Genomic DNA, 21,523 nt, shown 5'->3' with positions numbered 1-21,523 from the left:
ATCAACTGTGAGATCTCCTTCAAATTAGCACAAAGTAACTTTCCTATGGATAAGGAAGAGATTGTTAAAACTTAATGTGATTGCCATCAAACAATGAAGCCTTGAGCAAGAAGAGTAAAATGCTCCTGGTGAGATTTCCCTCCCTTTCCAGTGTGTCGGGAGGTGTATTTCATGGAACGTGTGTAACTACAGGACATGGATAGCATGCCCTGCACCTGAGCCTAAGGGTAGAACTCTAACAAATAAACCCAAAAGTGCAATCTCGAAATGAGAGCCCTTCATGTAACATGGAGCCCAGGGACCCTCTGAGGGAGGGGAAGTTCACACATGCACCATGGGCATTTGTATGAATGAATATAAAACTGTATACAATCTTGAATAATGTCAGCAATTTTTCATTAGTTTCTCTGTGGCTCGTTAAACAAATCTAGATTTTGGATCTTTGTTGTTGTACCCATTTTGCTCACAGGATATATTTTTGAAGTAGTAAAATAAGACTGCAGTGTTTAAGATATAAATACCTATTGACAAAAAAAAAAAAAATCAACAGAAGGCTATAAGGAAACATCAGAGGGATATACCTTGAGAATCAAAAACATTTATTCCAGGAAAGTCTTCTCCAAATTGGGAAAGTAAAATGCTGCTTAAGTCTAAATATTTAGGGACACAAGGCATGCTTTTCTCTAAAATAACACTTTGTTTCTATTTTGTATACAGTATGTTACTCTGCCTCACTATTTTGTCTCATTGGGGGAATATTACATTGAGACCAATGGGACCAATGCTGCTCCATAGGCCTTTCTGCAATGATGAAAATGTTCTACAACTGGATGTCCAATATGGCAGCCATTGGCCACATGTGGCTATTGAGCACTTGAAATGTGTCTGGTGTGTCTGAGGATCTTAATTTTAAATTAAATTTACTTTTCAGCATTTTTTTTACCTTTTGACCCAATATAGAGCCATTATTAGTCCATATTACAGCTGAGGAAATAATTTTGAGAGTCAAAGCTTTATCTAAGTACACTGAGTTGTGGGTTTTTTTATTATTATTATTAAAAGATTTTATTTTTCCTTTTTCTCCCGAAGCCCCCTGGTACATAGTTGTGTATTTTTAGTTTCAGCTCCTTCTAGCTGTGGCATGTGGGACACTGCCCCAGCACAGCCCAATGAGCGGTGCCATGTCTGTGCCCAGGACCCAAACCAGCAAAACCCTGGGCTGCTGAAGCAGAGCCCGGGAACCCAACCACTTGGCCAAGGGGCTGGCCCCTAAGTTCACTGAGTTTTCACGTGACCTCTAAGGCAAATCTCTCTGAATGATAAAAAATAATTGTCTCATTTGCTATGCTGTATTTTCTCTCAGCTGACCAATCTAGGTCATTTGCTGCCTGGGCGACAGGAGAGCAACAATTTGATTACATACGTCCCCCTAGACAAAGCATTTCTAGTCTAAGAATGTTGGCTATATTAGATTAGATTAGATTACATATCTAATATATATATATATATATAAAAGAGCTGTGTAAAAATATACAGCCAGATATATAAAATTGCATAGATATGGATCCTTTTAATGTTAAATTCCCTCAACTGAGAGAGACCAAGAGCCATTTCTTATCTCTTTCTTGTTGAGCTCTGTTGCTTTCTTCCAGAATCCTATGGTATTTTTATTTAATTATGTCTTCATTATGATGTCTCCTCCCAACATTTATTTGAGTTATACTACATCTATATTAAGAAAAAATAAAAACCACTATATGGTTATACTGAAATTTTTCCAATTCAATTTTATGTAATTCTATGGAAATCCATTGCAATAAAAAATACCCTTGTCTACCAGACCTTGGAGCTAAATGGAATACTTAAAACAAACACAGGAACACAGTCAAAGTCTAATAAGAGTATCCATTACAAGGAGCAGAACTATGTGCTGCTTAGAGGGCAAAGAAACATTCTTCATTGATGGATTGTGAATGGTTTCATGAAGGGCATGGGATCTGAGCTAGGTCTTGAAAGATGGGTTAAATTTATAGACATCTAGTTGGCTCTAAGAGACGGCATATTAAGGAGCTGGAATAGCAAGTGCAATGTATAGATGATAGGAAAAGAGGCTATATAGAGGAAGATAGGGGTCCAGTTTATCTGGAACTTACATTGTAACCCTGCAAAGTAAGTTCTGGTGCTCTGTGGAGCTGCTGAATGCTAGTGTGAAGAGTATTTAACTCAGAGGTAAATGAGGCATCATTAGGGAGGGATCTCTTTGACTGCCTTGTTTGAAACACCATGCAATAACCAGAATTCCAAGAGGTCGGGTTCTCTGATTCTGAGCAAAGTGATTTAACTGGGTTTACATTTTACGAATATATCTTAAGGGAGCAATTTCTCTCTCCATAGTAGTCATTGCAGCTGGCTTTCTTTGTTTCTATTTCCCCCTTCTGAAGCATTTTTCTGTGGGTAGGAGACACCTGCTGATCTCTGCCCAGTTAGGAGGGCATCTGATGAGAAAACAAAAGCCCCTGCTCCCAATGCAAGATAAAGGAAATAAGACTCTCGTGGAGAAGCCTAGAATGAAAGGAGAGCACAAGGAGAAGTTCCAGCAGCATTTCAGGAAGTCTCAAAACATGAGTCATTGTTCCTCTTTGTAAATCCCTGGAGGAAGAGCTTCTTTTCTAAGGATGGGACTACTTGATCCTGAATATGTTCGTGTGGGATTATGATTTCTTGTAGATGATTTTCTGACAAAGGTACTGGATACTTTTCTTGAAGAAACAGATTGCTGAATTTTCTGATTTGTGGCTGAGTGACTTCAGTCACTAAATAGGTTCAGATAGAAGCTTGTGGAGTGTTTCTTACAAATCTGTCTCCACTGCAAGGAAGTCAACAGGAGGCTGCTGAAAGTCAGCAGTGACCTAACACAGGTCAGCAGATCTCAGTTCAGAAAAGACAAACAGGAGTGCATTTATTTGTTTTTCCTTTTCCCAAATCATCTGGTTAGTTGAGTATCTAAGTTTAGGTGGGAAGAAACTCTAATTTTTTTTATAAACATTTAATCATCTGAGTGCTATCACATGAACCTAGTAATACAGTTATGTGAACAAGAGATTTACAGTAATACTTCATATTGATGCTGTTTTCTCAAGTACCTTCTCTCTCTTCTTCCTTCCCACCCATCCCTCTCTCTTCTCTTCCTCCCTTTCTTCTTTCATTCCTTCATCCCTTTTTATAAATATCCTTTTAAGTTCATCTCTTTTTTTTTTTAACTTCAATTATTGTAAATGCCATGACAATATGAAGGAAGGCAGCCAAGTAAAGGAAGATGAAGCTCACCTGCAAACCCAGGAGAGAACAGTAATCTCCAGATGATTTCCTATGTGAAGAGACCACACGGGACACTCACGGCAAAGGTTTCCAGAGTATAAGATGGGAGCCCTAGTCATATTATGAGATTCTCTAGGTGGCAAAAGGCTCCATTATTTAATTATAAACATATATACTTACAAAAAACCAAATAACTCGATTAAAAATTGGGCAGACGATATGAACAGACGTTTTTCTAAAGAAGGTACAGATGGCAAATAGGCACATGAAAAGATGTTCAACATGGCTAATAAGCAGGCAAATGCAAATCAAAACTACATTAAGATATCACCTTATACCCATTAGAATGGCTATAATCACCAAGACAAAAAATAAGAAGTGTTGGAGAGGCTGTGGAGAAAAGGGCACCCCCATACACTGCTGTTAGGAATGCAAACTGGTGCAGCCACTATGGAAAACAGCATGGAGATTTCTCAAAAAATTAAAATAGAAATACCATACAACTCAGCTGTCTCACTACTGGATATTTATCCAAAGAACTTGAAATCAACAATTCAAAGAGACTTACTCACCCCTATGTTCATTGCAACTTTATTCACAATTATTAAGACTTGGGAGGAACCCAAGTGTCCATCCACTGATGACTGCATAAAGAAGATGAGGTATTCATATACAATGAAATACTACTCAGCCATAAAAAGACAAAATCGTGCCCTTTGCTACAACATGGGTGGACCTTGAGTATATTATGTTAAGCAAAATAAGGCAGATGGAGAAACACAAACACCGTATGATTTCACTCATATGTAGAAATAAACAAACACATGGACAAAGAGAACAGATTAGTGGTTACCAGAGGGGAAGGGGATTGGTGGGTGGACATACGGGGTAAAGGGCCACATATATATGGTGACTGACAATAATGAACAACTGCAATTGCAGGATATTATAATATTGTGATCACAATAAAATAATAAAAATTAAAAAATAATATATTTATAAAGCATATCCTCAATTTCCATTCTTGAAATATAATTGATTCTCCTATTTCAACTTAGAAAGGGACTTAACTTATGCTTCAAGCATAGATGTTACAGGACTTGCCATAATAAAGCAGTAGCATTTTAACAGCTGGTTGGTTAGTTCGAGTTAAGAAAAAACAAAACTCTGAAAACTCCTTTAAAGTCTAGTGCACCTTCAATGTTAAAGAGAGAGTGCTTAGTTTTAATGAGTAGTTCAAATAATCTATTTAGTCTAGGGAAGGATGAGTAAAAACTTCAGCTTATCCTCAAATTATTTGAAGCCTCTTATTTCTCAGATCCATCTTACCTGGAGCAGGGACCAAGAAAAAAAACAGAAATGTGAGGAAAATGTAACGGGTCTTCATAGCTGATGGCTGACAAACTCAATGAGTACCCAAGGATGAAGAGCAAGGTAACATCTTTTCCAGTTTTTATAAAGATTAAGGGACCATAGTTACTTGCAGAAGTGAGCTTTTCAATTCTAGTAAAATTATACAATGATGCAAATGTCGCATTTTTCCTCCTGGCTCTCATGACTTACTCTTAGAACACGTAACACTGAGCTTAGGGGCATTTGCCTCAGAAATTGCTAATCTGCTTCCATTTGGGATAGAGAAAGTTTATCCACAAATGGATTCCTTCTGGTAGTGGATATGGAAGGGGTGGAGCCACGTTGGGTTTGTGTCCATTTGGTAAAAATCCTAGAACACGTAGTCCAGGTTTAATCTGTCCCCATTGTGGTACTTCTATGCTCCCAATTTCCTATCCTCCCCCAAGAGACAGGAGACAGAATGAGGTCAAAATGGCTATGAATTCAGTATGCCTGGGGCAGATTCAAGCCTGGACACAGCCAGGACTTGCTCAGACCAAGACTCTCCACAGATGCTCTTGGTGTTTGGATAGGACAGAATAGGCTAAATTTCAGTGCAGACGGAAGAGAGAAAATGTGGCTTATCTTCAACTGGCAAATGATGCCATGACTTGGGAGTATTCATGTAATGTTAAAATTCACATCAACAGCCTCTTAAATTTGCCTTTAACTAAGTACTATAGAGACAATTAGTTAGGATGCTATTTTATTTCTTATCTGTAGAGAAAGAGAATGTTGGGCTAAAGTAACTGAATGGATTATCACCCTCTTATAGTCTATGGCATTTCCTATGCAAATGAGGATTCTAGGAATGAACCTTTGTGACTACAGGTTATTCACGGCTTGTGATCATTCATGTCCAGAACTCAGATGACACTTGTAGGCACTGAAGGCAACTCAATGTTTTGTGTGGCTGGAGTTTGCTTTGTTTTTCCTTAAGATGGCCCTTAGGGAGTATGTGATGAATTAATAAAGACTTAAATCTTGCACTGTAAGAATAAACCTTTACAGTATACATTTATTTCTTGTCACTTCTGAGGAAATGCTTTTTGGGGTAGGGAACTTCCTGGAGATGTGAAATCACAGAACACAGACAGCAAGTGCTCCACCTCCACTTAAGGCTGGAACTGTTCACAATAAATCCCAACTACAAATCTAAAACAAACGGATCATTACTGCAATAGTGAACTCGGGGTCCCCAGTAAGAGAGGGAAAGTTGGCATATGAACCATGGGCATTTCTATGAAAAAGGATATGTAATGTTGAGTAAAATGTTGACAGTTTTTATCATTTTTTACCTCCATTAAACAATGCAGGTTTGCATGTCTCGTGCTGCTAATTTTCTGCTCAGGGCATCCTTTTTAACTACTAGCATGTTAGGTTCCTATTGATGCTCAAACAAATTGCCACAAGCTTAGTGCCTTAAAGCAACATGTATTTGTTATCTTGCAGTTCTGGGGATCAAAAGTCCAAAATGGGTCTCAGTGGGCTAATATCAAGTTTTTGGCAGGACTGTGTTCCTTCTGCAATATCGAAGAGAGGATTTGTCTTTTTCCCTTTTCAAGCTTTAGAAGCTGCCCACATTCCGTGTCTTATGGACCCTTCCTCCATCTTCAAAGTCAGCAGGGGATGGTTGATTCTGTCTCATATCACACCACTCTGACACTGACCGTTCTGCCTCCCGCTTCCACATTTCAGATTCCTTGTGATTTCATTGGGCCCATCCAGATAATCTCCCTGTTTTGAAGTCAGTTGAGTAGCGACCTTATTCCATCTGCTACTTTAATTCTCATTTGAGATGTGTATTAGTCAATCAGGCTACTGTAGCATAAGTACCATAGACCTGGAGGCTGACAAACAACATACATTTATGTCTCAGAGTTCTGGAGGTTGAGAAGTCCAAGATCAAGACACTGGCAGGCCTGGTGTCTGGTGAGAGTCGGCTTCCTCATGGACTGCATCTTCTCACTGTAGCTGTGCATGACAGCAGGGACAAGCCAGCTTTCTAAGATCCTTTTTATAAAGGCACTAATCCCATTCATGATGACTGCACCCTCATGACCTAATCACCTCTGACAGGTAGCACCTGCTAACTCCAATATACTGGGCATTTTCAACATATGAATTTCCATTGGGGAGAGGGACATAAACATTTAGTCCACTGCACCAGGCAAGATAAGTCACAGATTATAGGGGTTATGACATGGAAATATTTGGGAGACCATTATTCTGCCTACCGCACTTAGTAATAGTAAAACTCAATTGTGTAATAAATAAACATTGTCCTTAAGTAGAAATTTTTCAATGATTTGGAGGGTTGTCAGATAAATAGGAGATTTCTAGTTAAATTTAAATTTCAGATGCACCATGAATAATCTTTTAGAATATGTATGTCCAAAATATTGTATGGGATATAGTATGCCAAAAGCTGTTAGTGCTTGTTTATCGGAAATTTACATTTCACCCATGTCCTGTATTTTTAGTTACTAAGTCTGTCAATACTAGCGATTTAGCATTAATAAAAACAGATACATGTTTATTCCAGGTCGTCCATCTGTGAGAGCAAAAGTAAGAAAACCATATTTAAGATTATATCGTTGGTCTCTTTTTAAAAGAATTCCTAAGAATCCTTGATGTGTCACCACACAAATTGCCCTGTAGTTAGATTTTGGCGTTTCTGTTTTTTTTAAGGTTTTATTTTTCATTTTACTCCCCAACGCCCCCCGGTGCATAGTTGTGCTTTTTTAGTTGCATTTGCCTCTCGTTGTGGCATGTGGGACGCCACCTCAGCCTGGCCTGATGAGCAGTGTCACGTCCGCGCCGAGGATCTGAACCGGCAAAACCCTGCGCCACTGAGGCAGATCCCGCAAACTTCACCACTTGGCCATGGGGCCGGCCCCCTTGGCATTTCTTCAGTGGATTGTTATTATCTTTTTTTGATCAAGTTCTTCACTTGAAATTATTCTCTTTAAAGCAACTCTTCCTGCATCTTACATTCATTAATGGACAGGTGTTAGCATGAAAAAATCCTATAATCCCAAGAGGCCTGGGAGATCTGCAAAATAGCTGACGGTATCCATGTTTGCATAGGTCCCCGTGAGGAATTAAAAATATCAAATGGTAATTCTAGAACTTAAAATACAATATCTGGAATAAAAATCACAATTGACGGGTTTAACAGCAGATTGGCCATACCAGAAGATCTGAGGATTAGAATACATATTTATGGAAAATTTCCAGATCAAAGCACAGAGAGATGAAATCATGGAAAATACAGAAAATAGCATAAAATACATGTGAGGGCACAGTGAAAGGGGTACATGTTTGCAAATCTCTTCCTAGCAGAAGAAGAGACAGAGGATGGACAGCAGCAATTCTTTAAGCGATAATGGCTGGAGACGGTCTAAAACCAATGAATTATATCAACTCATATGTTCAAAAATTCTGCAAAAGAGAAACAGGATATAGACAAAGAAAACTATGCCTAGACTTACCACAGAAAAACCCTGTTCCTTGCAAAGTCCTCTATTTGGTTTAGACGTATTTGGAAACAAGATCACGTGCTGGTCTTGTTAGAGTTAGCCGGATCAGCTCAATAACATACTTTCTCTCTCTCTCTCTCTTTTTTTCCTCAGGATACTTCAGCACAATGGGATAGGAGTGATTTTCTTCATTTAAGTCATAAGTTAGCTGCTTTCAGAGTTAGAGCAAAACGCACGTTGGCTTGGGTGAAAAGCACTCTACCAATGCCCCAAATTCTAAGGTTATCCTGTTTTGTTAATATCCAAATGAAACGACTCCAGCTACCAATCCTTGTGAATTCAGGCAAATATTCAAATGTTTCTCAGGATTCCCAGTTGGTTCTTATGCTCACAATATTTTGTCCAGAGGCCTACTTCCAGCTTTTCCATAACCTTCTCTGTCCAATTGCACTTCACTTCCTGTGACAATCGCCCTCTTGCTTCAGAGCTTTGCACTGAGTATGACTGAAGCTCTCCTCCCTTTATTTTTTTAATTTTTTGTTTTATTTTGTTTTTGCATTTTTATTTCTTTTTTTCTTCTCCCCAAAGCCCCCCAGTACATAGTTGTATATTCTAGTTGTAGATCCTTCTAATTGAGCTATGTGGGACGTCACCTCAGCGTGGCCTGATGAGTGGTGCTAGGTCTGCACTCGGGATCCGAACCAGTGAAACATGGGCCACTGAAGTGGAGTGCACAAATTTAACCACTAAGCCATGGAGCCAGCCCCCAAAGCTATCCCCCCTTTTCCCAAGATTTCGCAATCACAAAGACATTGAGTAAAACAAGGTTTTGTGAAATTTGAAGGTAATAATATATGTTAAACACACAGAAGTGTCAAAAAAATAAAATTGGAAATCCGAATGCACTTGTGAAACATAATAAAGGAATTCAGGTATGGCAACTAGACTTTTGGTGTTGAACATCAGGCAGTCTATGCTGAAGTCAAAATATAATGATTTACACCTGAAATTTCTATAGATATAAACCAACATGACTTCAAGAATAAAGAAAAAAAATTAGGCTGGGGGACCAACGGGAGAGCTCTCACACAGTACTGCTCAGCATCAATTACTGGAATAACTGTCAGACACAGACCCTGACAAGAAGAGACGTACACTGCACCGCAACAAGAAATGGACCACTGCAGCAACTCAGCCAATGAGAACCATCACTCCCCTGAACTCTCACTTTGCACCAATTGACTTTTGTTCAAAATAACCGCTCTTGAGTTCCTATTTTTTCTCTATAAAGTAATATTTCTCTCTTTTGTTTGCTGGACTTGCCTATGGCTTTTGCTATAGCTTCCTTATCCTGAATTACAATTCTTCTGCTGTTCCCAAACAAATCCATTTTGCTGGTGAAATACCTGGCTGTTTTATTTGTTTCAGTCAACACACACTCTTGCTAAAGACTTCCTGACTTTTTTTTTTTTTTTTTTTTGAGGAAGATTAGGCCTGAGCTAACTACTGCCAGTTGTCCTCTTTTTTCGCTGAGGAAGCCTGGCCCTGAGCCAACATTCATGCCCATCTTCCTCTACTTTATAAGTGGGATGCCTATCACAGCATGGCATGCCAAGCGGTGTCATGTCCGCACCCAGGATTCGAACCAGCGAACCCCAGGCTGCTGAGAAGTGGAATGTGTGAACTTAACACTGCGCCACTGAGCCGGCCCCCTTCCTGACTTTCTTAGTTATTAACCTCTCCAGGCTATGTCTTATATTACAGACACACACATTTTTTGATAAGCAAATACTCTTTTCATTTTTAATCTCTGATTCCAGGTGGAAAACCAAAAAGTCCTTTTATTTTTAGAAATGTAGAGCTACTTAGCTCTTACTTGCTTTCATCTCTGTTTTACAGATGTACACAGGTATCCTGCTGTTTGAAAACAAAATAGTCATTGAAGTGGATTCTTAAATAAAACAGCAGTCTCTCCCTAAAGGAGTTTTGCCATCCCCCTAAAACTCAGGAATTAGTGACATTGTTATGATGCCATTCCGTAATGCATTTTCAGTGTTAAAATTAATCTCATCTATACAAACAAAGTATTATACTTTTGGCCACCAGAGAGTGACAGATATATCTTAAGTAAAAGTATCATGAATTGCTAAAACTAAGTGATTAAATCAAGGCAGGACTGTGGTTAGCAGGAGGCCGATGAACTGGAGCCGTGTAATTACAGGATCAGATCCTGTCCTTATTTAAAACGTTGGTGCTTGTTGATTATTGGTTCAATTGCATCAATTTTAAGTTACAAATATTGCATTATATTATTTATCTTAGTCACAGAAGGTTTTGCCAGCCCCTTAAGTTTAACACCTATGGCAAGAATTTGCTCTCTTCACTCTAGTTTTGGCCCCGTTATCAGGTGTCTCTATCTGGATAAAAATATTTGTATTCGAACAAGTTCTGATTTCTCTCTTCAATCTTGAGTCTGTAAGAAAACCAAGGAATTATTTGGAGCAAAAGAGTGTTACTCAGAAGTAAATTATAGGTACGTTGAGTGAAGAGATATTGTAAAGAGACAGATAGCTGCTTACATAAACAGACTAGCCCAACTGAACTGTAGATTTCAGTATGAAACCCTCCCGAGGAAGAGATAGCACACGAGGGCAGCATCCCCGTTGTTTCCTGGCCTCCTGTGGTCTCTTTCTTTTGGTGCTAACTCCCTTCTGCCTGTATTCCATGCTATATTGTCTTCATTTAATCATGCTTTCAACAAAGACACGTTTTCCCCCAGTACTTCCTGGAATAGTGTGAAGTCCACATGGAGAGAAATGCTTTATCCCATTCAGCTTTGCCGTCCAGCTGATAGTAATTTATGAAGCAGTGTCTCCCTCAATGGCCAGCACATGAATTTGTAAGACAAGGTCCACATCGCTAGAGGTTGTAGGGCCCCACAGAGAAGTTGACCCCCACAGTGAACAAGGCAGGGCTGAGGAAGGAGCCAAACCAGAGGAAGTGAGGAAGGGGGGAACATGGAGGAGGAGGGGCTGCTTCCTGTGCGGATCAGCCATGGTTTCCGGAAGGAAGGAGGTGGTGATGCAGTGGGGACTGGATGAATGAGGGCACGTCTGAGGGATGATGGGGCGGGTGAGGACAGGAAGAACAAAGCACACCTGACAGGACAGCACAGGCAGTAACTGAGGGAGGCCAGGTGACCATCGCCTTGAAGAGCATAGAAGGGTCCCACGTGGTGGCCTCTCAGCATAGGGAGCTAAAAGGGGATCTTCAAGGAGCTTGGAGATCAGCCTGTGTGATCAACACCACACAACAACCACAGTGACCAGGAGGCAAGATTCTTTGTCTTTGAACAAAGCGGTTTAATGTGGGTTAAATTTTACATGTTTTTGTGAAGGTAGCAGTTTCTGACTCCACATCTGTCACAGCAGTTTCTCCGCTTTCTGTTACTTCTTTTTGCAGCATTTTGACCCAGGCAAGGAACAGGTGCCGATCTGTTTTGACCCTGGAAGGCACTTAGGGGATATGCAGAAGCCTCCATTCTTAGAGCAAGTGACAGAATTTCCTATGCCTGCAGTAAAACCTGAAAAAGAAATAAAAAGGAAAAAGTAGTGTCAGAAACCAAAGCACAGAGTCAGAAAGGCACACCTTGAGCAGATGCTCAGGGCTTCCCTTCCCGAGGCTGCGGCTATTCTGTCCCACAGGCTGACATGCAGTTTCCAGACAGAGGCTGGCAGCGCGGAGGTTCCAGTGGGGCCTCGCGTTTCTAGAACCAGAACGCTGTTCTGCGCGGCCCAGAGCCTGGGGTCTGCGGAGGGCTCTGTGCGAGTTCGGCTCCCCCCACAGGGAGAATCCCTCCAGGGTGTGCAAAGTGGTTCTCACACAGGCCGGAGGTTTGAGAACCAGAAATAGCCAGCTGCTGTCTGTTTTTATTGTTTCAGTCTCTAAACCATGTAGTCGATTAAGGATCTCAGCTGAGACGGGAGAATAAAACGCAACTTAAAGGGTAGGACTTGTTTAATGAGAACTTAATATCTAAGTAACTTACAATGGAAAATAACAACAGTGAAAAAAACCTTTTGTAACAGTGTTTCTAATATCCGAGGGTTATCTCAGATGTGGGCTGGGTCTCACAGGTCCTTCACCCCCTCTTCATTGCTTCCTTCCTTCATTGCTGCCGTCTTCCTAGCATTGCTGTCTTGCTAACTCGTTTTCCCTCCTCCTTCCCTCCCTTCCTGCTACTGGTCTAAGTGCTGCAATACAGTCGTACACACAATTGATAAAATAAGGATTTTTCAATACAATTTCTAATTAACAGTTACCTGGGGTCCCAGCCTCACATTTTCTCTCTCCCTCCATCTCTCCATCACTCTCTCCTTCCTTCCTTCATCCCTTTTATTCCATTTCCCCAATGTCAAGCATAAAATAATTGTTGGGCCTTCCTATTTTAAAACCTGCTTTGGACAGACTGTCTCCCAGCTGTGACCTGACAGTAAGGCTCTCAGGGGTGTGTCCTTGAGGACCTTGGAGATGCAAGGACAGAAGCACAGGGGTGCTCCCCAGGGGCAGATCCCAAAGTGCAGGCTGGGCTTTGTTGTTCCCTGGGATTCTCCATTACCCAGGGACTCCACCCTTTAACTGTAAAGATTTATATGTGATATAATGTGACATTATGCACTTCTGTCCTTGTACAAAATCGGATTTCTTGTTTTTATGAAATAGGAAAAGTCACCTAACAGAGGTGTCCTCTGTCATGTAGCAGTTTTAGCATGCAGGACAACAAGGAGAGGAGATTCACAAGCCGTCTGGTCCTTCAGATTGGCTGAGAAAAGGTGCTGAACTGTGCAGTAAGCTTCTTAAAGTCCTTCCATGTTGAAGGACAAGGTGCCTCATTCTCATAAGCAATCCATACAATCTATTTGCTCTAAGAATGTGTGTAAAAGAAGAGGGAGAGAGAGAAAGAGAGACAGAGAGACAGAGAGACTCTATTCTATTCTTCCCATTTGTTCAGCCCTCTGTTCCCCTGGCCCACCTTACCTGGAACAGGCAACAGGAAGACAACGAGGAACACAAGGAGAAAATGAAGGATCTTCATGCTGACGGCTGGTGAGCTTAACAGCAAGCTCACACTGGCGAGGAGGCTGAGCCTTGCACCTTATAAAGGTTCCAGGTTACTGGTAGAATTTGGTATTGGCTGCAACTTTGGCAATTACCGGGATTAAATTGAACATCTTACCTGCTGTGTCATGGGAACGCCCTTCAGAGCACAAAGATCACCAAGTCACCCTTATGCAAATTAAGAGGTAGAAAATCCCAGAAAAATCCTTTCTGCCTTTGACAGCAGAAACTTCTTCCTGTCTTGCTCAGTTCAGGTGGGGCATGAGGGGGTGAGGGACCAAGTCTGTCTTTATGTGGGAACAGACTTCATGATGCTCATTTCTCTGCCCCATGGAAATTTCAGTGCACCAACTTTGATTTCCTGAATCTGGGGATAATCTCAGGCCGAACTAGGAACTAGTTCATCTAGTTCCATCGCCCCTGGACATATTCAGCTCCCGTGGATGAAGGATGGCTTTCTCAAACACAGGGTCCCTATAGGTAGTCATGGTTTCTCAGAGCACAAGGAGGGATTTGGGCAGTAAGGAAAGATGGACATGGTGGACCTGACCCTCCCTAGGTTATCACAAGATGGTAACATCCATGTGAAAAGTCCCCTAAAACTTACCATCATCCCATGTGACAGATGATGGGGCAGATAGGTACCCCGTTTCTCTTCATCAGAGAAAGAACCGGAGGCTGGACTTGTGACTAGACACATGTCCTCAGAGTCTAAGAATCACAAAGCAAGGACAACGCATGTAGCCTCAGTTTACTCAGCAGCTTGAGCAACACTCAGCTACAGGACATCCACACTTTGAGAGCTGGGGGTTATTTACTTTTCAGAGATGTCAAAGCCAAGGATCTACCTTCCATTTGGATCTTGTGGTGAAGCACTGAGTGGACTCCAAGTCCCCCACACTCTTTCCCTGTTGTCGATGGGTCCCAGTTCTGAAGGAGCCCACAAAGCTGCAGGCTTGTGCAAGGTCTCTGAGTGTCCCTCAGACCCTCACCATTCCTCTGAGACCCAGCGAAGCAGATGGTGGTCACCAGGAGTGGACAGAGCCCTGTGACCAGTGCTCAGGGTGGAGGGTTTTTCTGTGGGAAATAAATTGAATTAATCTTGGTTCCCTCCTCTTTAGCTCCAAATGAAGATTGAGAGAGACAAACATATGTTTACGTAATTATAATTATCTATAGATGATGTACTTATTTACAGACTTTGTAGGAAGAAACCTATAATCCAGAGTCAGCTTGATGAGTGCTATAATACGGCACTGGTAACAGAAGTAGAATGAGTCACGGTCCTCTTTATCCCTTCAGGATCCACGGTTGGCAACAGGACAGAGATGTTTCTAAAAGGCAGCTGTTGATGCTCTTGTGTAGCAAGACCAGCGATGACTTTCCACAGGAGGCAGTTTCTGATTGGGTGCGCAGATGAGGGCTGAACCAGGGGGCCAAGGGATGTTCTAAGGGAGTTCCCATCCAAGGCTCCAGGTGTGGTCACCAGTGGGTCACGTCCCTTGTCATGTCTGTTTCCCTCTGTGATAAGCAGGTTGCATTGAGGAATGTGTTAATCAATCATGACTCTAAGATTGTCTAGCCTGGAGAAAGTAAGAATAGGGAGAAAATGAATGTGAAAGAAAACCTAAATAATTGTCCCTTGGGATCCATGGGGGATTGGTTCCAGAACCTCCCACGGTTACCAAAATCCTTGGGTTCTTGAGTCCCTTAGTTGGCCCTCTGTATGCAGGGTTCCACATCACAGGATACACAGGGCTGATTGTATATGCTCTGTCTAAATTAAATTTTTAAAAATATACATATATATTTGTTCTATTTCTTTCATCTTTTAAAGGAAGAGGAAAACATCATGGCACTTCACCATGATGATCTCAGCATGCACCTCTTAAGAACAAAGAGGTCACAATACTATTTGCATACTTTAAAATTGACAATAATCCCTTAATATCATTTAGTATTTATTCAGTATTCACATTTCCCCAATTGTTTATAGCTGTTAGTTTTATTCCTACTTCGTTTTCGATCTGGATCCACACATTGAGCTAGTCTATTGTGTCTCTTTATTTTTTGAGTAAGCATTCTTAAAGAAATACCACACTTTGGTAAAACACTTTGAAGAAGTTGAAGTAAGTTAGTGGTTTCCATCCTTTTCTATGTTTGATATCAATCCCGACTCTTACTGGTTAAAATTATTATTATAAAAGTAAATTATTGTCATTTAAAAGCTCACCCGTAGAAAAGGGTGAATTTCCATGCCAGCATTCTCCAACTCAAGAGAGCACTAATGGCATTTTATTATTGATATAATTGACCTATAAAGTTCTATTAATTTCAGGTGTACAACATAATAATTCAATATTTGTATATCTTATGAAATGGTAACCACAATAAGTCTAGTTAACATCCATCACCACACAGTTACAATTTTTTTTCTTGTGATCGGAACTTTTAAGACCTACTCTCTTAGCAACTTTCGAATACATTTCAGTATTATTAACTACATCCACCATGCTGTACATTACTTTCCTGTGAGCGACTTACTTTATAACTGGAAGTTTGTACCTTTTGACCCTCTTTAACCATTTCTCCTACTGCTCCCGCCCCACCTGTTTTCTGTGTCTATAAGTTCAGTTTTTGATTTTTACTTTAGATTCCACATATAGGTGAGATCATATGCTGTTTGTCATTTTTTGTCTGACTTATTTCACTTAGAATAATGCCATAAGTTCCATCCATGTTGTCACAAATGGCAAGGTTTCTTTCTTTTTGATGGCTGAGTAGTATTCCAGTGTGTAAATACACCACATCTTCTTTATCCATCTGTCCATTGATAGACATTTAGGTTGTATCCTTATCTTAACTATTGTGGATACTGCTGCAATGAACATGGGATGCAGATATCTTTTTGAGTTAGTGTTCTCATTGCTTTTGGGTAATAGCATTTTTTCTGTATACATTTTGTCCTGCCCAGATACCATGCATTTGTTGCATGAGAATGCATAGCCTTGTAGACGAGAAGAAAAACATGGCCATAAATATGAAAACCACTGTGAAATATTTGACCCATGGATCACTGCGGATGACTACTACCTGAAGGAGTAGCTGGCATCAGCATGGTTGTCTAAGGACATGGAGATGAGTGTTCCCATCAGGAATTGCAAGAGCTTCTTTTCTGCTGGCACGGTCTAAGGGTGACTCCTTTGTGACTATGTTTATCCTGGAGATTAAACCTAGGGCACCTTTACCCATCAAAGCTCAGGTTATTATCTTGCTTCATCAAGGAGACCACAGCCAATGAAACCATGGGGTTCCTCCCCAAAAACCAGAGCTATAGGTTTTATAAAATTCAGGGAAATGTAGAGTTTAGGTAAAATTTAAATGAATTAGTAATTTTCACAGGCTTAAATCAAAAGAAGGTTATGTATAGGATGGTTACAGGGGTCTACCGGATGGTGTAGTGGTTAAGTTCATGCACTTTCTTTCGGTGGCCCAGGGTTCACTGGTTCAGATCCCAGGCACAGAGCTACACGCTGCTCATCAAGCTGTTCTGTGGTGGCATCCAACATACAAAGTAGAGGAAGATTGGCACAGATGTTAGCTCAGGGACAATCTTCCTTAAGCAAATAGATAATAATAATAAAATAAAATAAATTAAAATGATTACCATCAAACCTGGGCTGACAGGTAGAGCTATGATCCTATTCCTTAAAGAAGGATAAATGCTGTGTCCCCAAACCCCTTTTACCCATAACGGAGTAAGAAACTGAGGCAGTGTCTCGGCGTCAAAGTGGTTCAATTTCTCAGAAAAGAGTGGAGTGCCCCGTTCCTATAGATACACTTTTGAGTGGTGAAGTCTCTCACATTCACAACTGCACGAAACAAGGTTTCTCAGCCCAGACTCCTCGATGTTAAATAGCAGAAGCAAGTTTGTATTGGTTCCCATCTCTCGTGGCCAGGGCCGACTTCACAGGTTGTGACACGTGAAGGCACCTGCTCAGAAGGGCTCTGTGCTTGGTTTAATGCTCTGCTGCCACCACTGACATTCTTAATAGTTTTTTCTTTGAGTTTGTGTTTTGTGAGTGAAGTCCAGTGGGACAATGGAGCCTGCTCCTGAGCAGAGCAGATATGCTCAGGGTGCACGAGCTCAGGCCCACAGACGGCAAGGACAGTGTGTGTAGGGACAGTTGGGTGCCCTGGGCTCCATGGGACTAAGGGGGAGGTGTTGGAATATTTGATGGCAGTTGTAGCAGCAGCGGCCTGTGCACTGAGAGAAACTATGTTCTCCTGTGGAGGCAACACGGAGACCTCAGTGGCCATCTGTCCTGAGAGCCATTCCTGGTACATCTGCACAGAGAGTAACCCCCTGCCTGGTGCACAGCGACAGGAATCATGGGCACTCGGGCAGGGAACTGCAGCTCATACATTATTGCAAAATAAGAATGTGCACATGGACATCGCAAAAAAGCATAACAAGCAGTTTTTAGACATCTTCCAAGAGCTTTGAATACTTTAAGAAGTAATTAGGTTTAGAAATAGAAATTAAAATTATGAGTACAGTCCCATTCAACAGAGGAGAGCACAATTTTCGTATGAAGTTTCAGATGAATCAATGAACAACTGGGAAGACAATTTTTGAATTAATTCTTCCTTATTATCAAAGACTCAACAATAGGATGCGTAAACAGGGGTTCTTAATTAAATACAAATCTTGAAGCCATGTGTACTTTCTTGTGGGCCTCCACAAGTTGCAGGAAATGTCGGAAGAAACATCAAAATCCCATTGTATAAATTTGCTTTCAAAGTTAAATTCCAACTTACCCCAAACTGATTGCTGTAAAGAATTAAACCTTTTTATAAAAATTATCTCACAAGAATCACCAGCTCTAAAGATTTCAACAGAAAGATTAAAACTAAAAACAGAATCACCAGCTCTGGAGGTACGAGAATTTATGTTTCAAAATGATTTATCCCAATGCTGTCATAGTTTACAAAAATCTCCACTCTTGTAACAGTTGCATCAGCAGATTCTTCTCAGAATGAAAAATAAAGTTGCTAGAGTATAAATTTTGATGATCTACAATGAATTTGCAGAAAAGTGATCCTGAAAAAAAGTATGATTATTAAAAATATACCATTTGTCAAATATTATTATTTATTTGATTAAAATGATGACATTAAAATACCTTTTCACTATTCGTAAGCATGTGTTATTCCTGTAAAACTGCTGTTCCTATTGCATTTTGTAATTGATAAAATACTTTTAAAGATAAAAAGCTTTCTATCTCTGTATCTTTTAACAGGACTTTTCCTTTGCTGCCCTTTGAACAGTATGACCCATGTTTTTATTTTCACTGAGCGGTGCTCAGTAGTTGGTGTAGCTTATGGCCACTTTTATTACAAGTTATCTCATTTAATTGTCTTAAACAAACCAGCCAGGCAGGCATTACCCGATTTTACAGGAGATGTTCCTGGGATCTAGACAGGTTAAAGGTCATGTCCAAAGCCACAAGCCATCAAGGGGCAGTGATGTAACTGGGAACAAAATCAGCCGCTTTTCAAAGCCCATGCTCCTGACTACCCCACACAGTCCCAGGGTGTTCAGAGAACGTCCCCAGACCTTCTCCTACAGCCCCAAGGCTAGACTACCGCTCTGTCAAAGGCAGCCTCCTGTGCTGCTGCTGTTGCTGTCATCCTCTGAGCCTCGGGAGATAATTGGAGCATTAAAGGAGCTTGGTCTTTTCAGTTTGTTCAGTGTTTCCTGCTGTGCAGAAATGTCCTCGTCTGAGGGAGTCCCACTTGTTTATCTTTGATTTTGTTAACTGTGCTTTTGGCATCAAATCCAAATAAATCGTTGCCAAGACTAATGTCAAAGAGCTTTTCTCCTGTGTTTTCTTCTAGGAGTTTTATCGTTTTATATCTTACGCTTAAGACTTTACTCCTTTTAGAATTGATATTTATGTATGGTGTAAGGTAAGGGTCCAATTTCATTCTTTAGCATGTTGAGATACAATTTTCCCAACACCATTTGTTGAAGAGCCTTTCTTTTCCCCGTAGTGTATTCTTGGCACTCTTGTCAAAGGTCAATTGACCGTATATGCGTGGGTTCATTTCTGGGCTCTCAGCCCTGATTCATTTGTCTATGTGTCTGTTTTCAAGCCAGTACCATAGGGTTTTGTTTATGGCTTTGTAACATAATTTGAAATCAGGAAGTGTGATGTCTCCAGTTTTGTTCTTCTTGCTCAAGACTGTTCTGAATATTCAAGGTCTTGCAACATTCCATACATATTTTAGGATTGTTTTTTATATATGTGTGAAAAATGCCATGGGATATTTTTAGACTCTTTTTAAGTTTAATTCATATTTTTCATAGGAAAGGGAGTAATAACTTAGTTGGAGGCAACCAAATTCCTCACTAACGTTCACTTGGTAAAATTTGAAATAAAACTGAATATTAATTTGATCCTTAAAGCACCCCTTAGTGCTTCAGAATGTAATTTTTCAGTAAGCTTGGAAATCTAAATGTATTAACACCATTTCATAGTTCTCGAATTTATTAATTTTATTCTATTTTTTAGTAAAAGTTATGTATATTTAAAGTGCATAAAATGCTGATTTGATATCCTCATACCTAGTGCAATGATTTCCACTGTCAATCTAATTCATAGATCTTCTCCTTACATAGTTACCATCTTTTGTGTGTGGTGAGAGCACCTGAAATCTACTCCCTTAGCAAATTTCCAGTATTCAATACAGTATTATTGACTATAGTCATCATGCTGTACATTAGATTTCTAGGCTTATTCATCTTACATAAATAAACTTTATACCCTTGAACCAGTATCTCTCCATTTCCCCCACCTCCCTACCCCTGGTATCCACCATTCTGCTCTCTGTTTCTATGTATTTGACTCTTTTGGATTCCAGTTATAAGTGACAGCATGCAGTTTTTTCCCTTTCTGTGTGTGTCTTATTTCACTTAGCATAATGTCCTGCAGGTGAATACATGTCGTTGCAAATGACAGGATCTTATTTTCAAAGGCTGAATAATATTCCATTGTGTACATTAACATTTTCTTTATATATCGTCCATTGATGGACAGTTAGGCAGTTTCCATATCTTGGCTATTATGAATAACACTGCAAGGAACCTGGGTGTGCAGATATCTCTTTCAGATGCGGGTTTCTTTTCCTTTGGGTATATACTCAGAAGTGGGATTGCTGGGTCACATGGTATTTCTACTTTCTTTTTTGAGGAAACTTCACATTGTTTTCCATAATGACTGTACCAATTTACATTTCCATTAAAGTGTATAAGAATTCCCTTTTCTCCACATCCTTTCTAACATTTGCTATACTTTTTTTTTATAATAGCCTTACTAACAGGTGTGAAGTGATAACTCATTGTGGTTTTGATTTGCATTTTGCTGATGATTAATGATGTTGAGCATCTTTTCATATACCTGTTGGGCATGCCTTGCAAAGGACACCACAAAGTGAAAAAGAAACCTATGAATTGAGAGAAAATGTTTGCAAACTACATATCTGATAATATCCATAATATATAAGAAACTCATACAACTCAATTTCAAAAGAACACACAACCTGATTCAAAAATGGGCCAAATATGGTAGATATATACAATGGAATACTACTCAGCCATAAAAAAGGATAAAATCGTCCCATTCACAACAACATGGATGGACCTTGCGGGTATTATGTTAAGTGAAAAAAGCTGGATAGAGAAAGACAATCTCTGTATGACACCACTCATATGTGGAAGTTAAACACATAGACAAAGAGAACAGATCAGTGACCACCAGGGAAAAGGGGGGGTGGAGGGTGGGCACAAAGGGTGAATTGGTGCACCTGCAACATGTATGACAAACAATAATGTACAACTGAAATTTCACAAGACTGAAAACTATCATAATCTTAATAAAAATTAAAAAAAAAAAAAAGAAAAGGGCCAAGTACCTGAAAAGACATTTTTCTAAAGCAGACATACAAATGGCCACTGGAATTTTGACAGGCATTGCAATGAAACTATAGTTGCTTTTGGTATACACCTTAAATTTAAGACAAAAAAAAAAAAAGCTAGGCCTGAACTTGCAGGAGATAATTATTGAGGGTGTGAATTACTGCCACCTTGTGGAGACTCTTTGTCTTCTTAGTGGAAGATGCAGACCTCTTCTCATTTTCCTGCTTGCCTG

This window comes from Equus caballus, chromosome 27 (assembly GCF_041296265.1).
Source record: "Equus caballus isolate H_3958 breed thoroughbred chromosome 27, TB-T2T, whole genome shotgun sequence".
Lineage (NCBI taxonomy): Eukaryota > Metazoa > Chordata > Mammalia > Perissodactyla > Equidae > Equus > Equus caballus.
This window is presented reverse-complemented; position numbering follows the sequence as displayed.